The sequence below is a fragment of the Salvelinus fontinalis genome, chromosome 31 (genome assembly GCF_029448725.1).
Source record: "Salvelinus fontinalis isolate EN_2023a chromosome 31, ASM2944872v1, whole genome shotgun sequence".
Classification (NCBI taxonomy): domain Eukaryota; kingdom Metazoa; phylum Chordata; class Actinopteri; order Salmoniformes; family Salmonidae; genus Salvelinus; species Salvelinus fontinalis.
Genome location: NC_074695.1, coordinates 18,092,524 through 18,098,598, shown reverse-complemented (window position 1 = coordinate 18,098,598; position 6,075 = coordinate 18,092,524).

Genomic DNA, 6,075 nt, shown 5'->3' with positions numbered 1-6,075 from the left:
TACCCAGCTTTGAATATTTGTATTTTTCATGTAGTCAGTCATCCATTGCTGCACAAAAGACATCAAACGAGAATCAGGCTTACTGCTGAAGACCTTTGTGGCTCAAATAAGATCATATCAAAGTGATTTTGAAGTGTCTGTTCTCACTTCTCAGTCTGACACATTGAATGGTGTGATTTCAATTGGACAACTATACTGAAAAAAATATAAACACAACATTAAACAATTATTTTTTTTTTGACCTAGTTATAGTTCATATAAGGATATCAGTCAGTTTAAATAAATAAATTAGGTCCTAATCTATGGATTTTACATGACTGGACAGTAGTGCAGCCATGGGTGGGTCTTGGAGGGCATAGGCCCACCCACTTGGCAGCCAGGCCCAAACACTGGAGAGCCAGGCCCAGCCAATCAGAATGAGTTTTTCCCCACAACAGGGCTTTATAACAGACAGAAATACTCCTCAACAATCCCCCCTTGGCAACGGATGGGTGCTAGGGTCAAGGTACAGTTATAACTACTGCATACCTGCCATTCTCTTTGAATGAGACATGTACTGTCTGTAGTGCAGTAAACTAACACAGACCAAGACTGAACCAGAACTACAACCTGCACATATCTTCTAATGTCTTGAGATACATCCAAAGCCCATCTCTTACCAGGCTGACCAGCAGTTGACAGACAGTGTAGGCTGCTACTAAACACAGAGGCCAAAATGTATAGTACAGCTAGGTCACAAACTCCCAGTGGTCATGTTGTGATACATTGTGTTGCTCCCTTAAGCCCATCAGACCTCTGATCAGATTTATACTGCTTAAAGGAAAGTCAACACCAGGCCATCATTCTTACCGGGCTTCCACACCATTTATTAACATCAATTTTTTTTTTTTTTTTTTATAATAAAAAAATTGGAGAGAGTAATGAAGGAAGAAGGTGGAAGGGAGGAGGGTGTGGCAGAGAGAGATTTGACAGGAGATGGCTAGCTGGGCCTGCAGTCAGAACAGAAGACTGTAATCAGCCAGGTCAGTAACACGCTGTCCTACAACCATTAATCACCTGTGTGTGTGTGTGTGTGTGTGTGTGTGTGTGTGTGTGTGTGCCAGCCAACTCCACTCTGTTAAAACCATCTTAACACTCTTTATTGGCTACTCTTATACAGTACACTGTCTGTCTGCAAACAATGAACTACATCTGATAGCCACCTTATTAGGATAAGGATCCCTACTCCTACAATGTGTTCATGTCCAGGTATCAAATCGCTGACAAGTGGGCTGGTGTAGTTCATGATCACATTAGAAGCAATATGAGGAAAAAACGACAAGAAAGAAACGACATGGAACCTTCATTTTCTGTAACATGGAAAGTCGGGTGAGTATTGTCTTACCTTACCACTACTGTCTACACTGGCTGCCTGAGGAACTATAGCAGAATTATAGTGTTGTGTAGGACTGACATCAACAGTCAGAAGACAATGAAATCAGGGGGCCATGTATTGACATCATTTGAATGTGCCTACTGTATTTCGATGGTGCAGCCTAGTAACATGCAATAAATGATCTAACAAAGAGGAAGGGATCATTTGCTTTATACACATCATCATAATCTAGAAACATATCCCATATTTCCAGCTGGTGGAAGACAATTCCCAGTTCTGACTTACAGGGATAGACTGTGAACCTGACATGGTGAAGGCATCTGTTTATATCTACAGTATATCAACTGAGTGGAGGTTCTGGAGGCTTCATACAGGTTTAGTTAAAGTACACTGCCATCTGGTGTCCACTGAGGCAGATTCTACCGGCACCATGAGGGGACTACACTGCATAACATTTCTCCACCCTTCTCTCAAAGTGTGCACTTGTTGCACACTTCCCATCATTGATTTCCCAATGGTGGACACTCCTTGTAGCCAATGATTACACCAATCCAATGCATTTAAATTCATGAGTGCACACGTTGGACCCGTTTGAGAGGATCACTTTTGTCAAGACGTTGACCAACGTTGGTCACCGCCTTTTGAAGTGTGTTGCATTATGGGTATAAAAATGGTCTGACTTACTGTCGACTGCATGACCTTTACAACAACCACAGTATGATGTAAGGTCATGAACCTTTGACAGCGGTCAACTGGACATTTCTGCATTTGCTCCTCACCAACTGCAACTTGAGGTCAGAACTAAAGCATTGTGGGAGACAACCTTCTTCTGTTTTTTTTGGAAGCAAAAGGCACTACATGCTCATAAAATGTTGATGTCAGCACCCATCATCGGTTATTATTAACTGTTTTGAGTAGATTACTATTTAGAGCTTAAATATATCTTTATCCTTACATCCTTACAATCTAATTACATACTGTACACCCACATGTGATCCACATTTATAACATAAATAAGTGAAACATCCTACTTGCAACAATATAGCTAATGTATTTATCTAGATGTTACTGTAATGTTGTGTCCCATGTTACAGCCTACAGTTTGTCTTATCTGTACTGTTGTTGTCACCAAACAAATTTGAATTTGTTGATTGTCTATTAAGTGTGAATAAAATTGAATACATATTGTAGGCTACAAATTGGTTGTTTTGGGCAATTTTAACACTGGTAATTTTAGAGACTTAATCTATTTCCAGAAAACTGACCCTCAAGTACTCCAGACACCAGTCGCGGGGTCAATAACAAGTGCATTTGATTGCTTGGCATAGTGTTTACCCAGTAACTTATGATTGCTTGGCATAGTGTTTACCCAGTAACTTATGATTGCTTGGCATAGTGTTAACCCAGCAACTTATGATTGCTTGGCATAGTGTTAACCCAGCAACTTTTGATTGCTTGGCATAGTGTTAACCCAGCAACTTATGATTGCTTGGCATAGTGTTTACCCAGTAACTTATGATTGCTTGGCATAGTGTTTACCCAGTAACTTATGATTGCTTGGCATAGTGTTTACCCAGTAACTTATGATTGCTTGGCATAGTGTTTACCCAGTAACTTATGATTGCTTGGCATAGTGTTAACCCAGTAACTTATGATTGCTTGGCATAGTGTTTACCCAGTATCTTATGATTGCTTGGCATAGTGTTTACCCAATAACTTATGATTGCTTGGCATAGTGTTTACCCAGTAACTTATGATTGCTTGGCATAGTGTTTACCCAGTAACTTATGATTGCTTGGCATAGTGTTTACCCAGTAACTTATGATTGCTTGGCATAGTGTTTACCCAGTAACTTATGATTGCTTGGCATAGTGTTTACCCAATAACTTATGATTGCTTGGCATAGTGTTTACCCAGTAACTTATGATTGCTTGGCATAGTGTTTACCCAGTAACTTATGATTGCTTGGCATAGTGTTTACCCAGTAACTTATGATTGCTTGGCATTGTCAGCGGTGCGTAACTGGTGGCATGTCAAACGCAGGAGAGCAGAACTTGGTAAATAGCCGGAGCTGGTGCGATATGGGTTTTGTTGCCCATGTGTTTTGTTATTTTTTGTATGCCGGTAGTTATGTACATTAAACTACCGGCATACAAAAAATAACAAAACACATGGGCAACAAAACCCATATCGCACCAGTCACATAAAGCACACGTACTACAATAAACAATTCCCTACAAGGACATGGAGGAAACAGAGGGAACATATACAACATGTAATTAGGGAATTGAAACCAGGTGAGTGTGACAACCAGACAAAACAAATGGAACATGAAAAATAGATCGATGATGGCTAGAAGACCGGTGACGTCGACCGCCGAACACCGCCCGAACAAGGAGAGGAACCGACTTCGGCAGAAGTTGTGACCGGCATAGTGTTTACCCAGTAACTTATGATTGCTTGGCATAGTGTTTACCGAGTAACTTATGATTGCTTGGCATAGTGTTTACCCAGTAACTTATGATTGCTTGGCATAGTGTTTACCCAGTAACTTATGATTGCTTGGCATAGTGTTTACCCAGTAACTTATGATTGCTTGGCATAGTGTTAACCCAGCAACTTATGATTGCTTGGCATAGTGTTTACCCAGCAACTTATGATTGCTTGGCATAGTGTTAACCCAGCAACTTATGATTGCTTGGCATAGTGTTAACCCAGCAACTTATGATTGCTTGGCATAGTGTTAACCCAGCAACTTATGATTGCTTGGCATAGTGTTAACCCAGCAACTTATGATTGCTTGGCATAGTGTTTACCCAGTAACTTATGATTGCTTGGCATAGTGTTTACCCAGTAACTTATGATTGCTTGGCATAGTGTTAACCCAGCAACTTATGATTGCTTGGCATAGTGTTTACCCAGCAACTTATGATTGCTTGGCATAGTGTTTACCCAGCAACTTATGATTGCTTGGCATAGTGTTTACCGAGTAACTTATGATTGCTTGGCATAGTGTTTACCCAGTTACTTATGATTGCTTGGCATAGTGTTTACCGAGTAACTTATGATTGCTTGGCATAGTGTTTACCCAGTAACTTATAATTACTTGGCATAGTGTTTACCCAGTAACTTATGTGATCTCATGTACATGTAGTCTAATCATTTTCACATTGCTTACCCAGTAACTAATATGAACTGATGTACAGTACATATATAGTCTAATCATTTTCTGTACAGTGAGTGTTTTGTTCTTCATGTGATTGAGGCAAATTCTGTTCTCTATGCACTCACTACCTGGTTATATATTTTTTTAAACATCACAAAAATGTAAAACCTCGGTTGGAGCCTCAGTGTGAGCTGAATCAGGTGGAAGTGGTCCTCGCTAAGCAAGCGGTGTGATGTCAGGGACAACAAGTCTGCCTAATACATCTCCCTTGGCTACTCTGGGTCCACATTTACACCCACACGTACAAACCACCTCACATCTACATTGATGCTATAATGATTATTGATTAGATGTATTACTACCATTATACTGCTGCTCATTGATTATTGATTTCCCATTACCATTTGTATCCATTTATCCTGCTACTGGTCACTCTTATTCCTATTTACAGTATGTCCCCCCACTTCTAAAACCAAAGTTGTGCCCCTGGATAAGCATGATATGCTGTCAACACACTGCACACCAGGGCTAGAGAGTGAGGGAGGCAGATACTTATTAGTCTAGCACCTTTTCCCACATGGAGTGTTGTCAGGTAATATTACCTCGCCTGAAAATAAAGCAGAGCCGCACACTCTAGGAGCTCAGATGCAAAAATATTTAATTTACCAACGTTTCGACAGGCAAGCTGTCTTCATCAGGGTACAATCACAGACACTGCGGGATGACTCGTTTATATATAGTGTCAAGACACACAGGTGTCTGTAATCATGGCCACGAGTGGCCTAATATCATTGGTTAATTTCTCAAATATTAAAATGGCATAGAAAGAGCAGCATACAATAAATACAAATGGATAGCATACGATCATAGACTCACTTAAGACCACACAAGCCTACAAACAATTACAATGGCAAAGTCACAACAATCACAACAATCACAAGAATGGCTTCAGATCAAAGTCCACGTTGAGACCGAAGGGAGCAAGGGTTTTTAAGTTAAAGTTCCAAGCAGCCTCTCGTTTTAACAATACATTATCAAGGTCACCCCCTGACATGTTCGATGCCAATATAACGCAGACTCTAGTGGCCTGCCTCCAAAAAGTGGGCCGCAACTGGGTAGGTTAAATTTTGGCACCTAATGGTGCTACGATGCTCTGAGATACGTACTTTTAATTCACGCTTTGTTTTACCCAAATCATTTTTACCACAAGGACAAGTTATAAGATAAATAACTGCCTTAGTGGAGCACGTAATAACACCTTTGATTGGGATCGATTTCCCTGTTTGTGGGTGTTTGAAGGATCTGCATTTATAAGTGCCATTGCATTGAGCACAGCCATTACACTTGTAATTTCCATCCAGTAGGGGCGCAAATAGACGTTGTTCAGGAATATCTTGGGGTGGTAAATCAGAGTGTACCAATTGGTCTCTGAGATTTCTGCCCCGCGAAAATATGACCAAGGGAAGATCCGAAAACACATTACCGAGACTATCATCGGATTTTAGAATGTGCCAATGTTTGTGAACGATTCCCT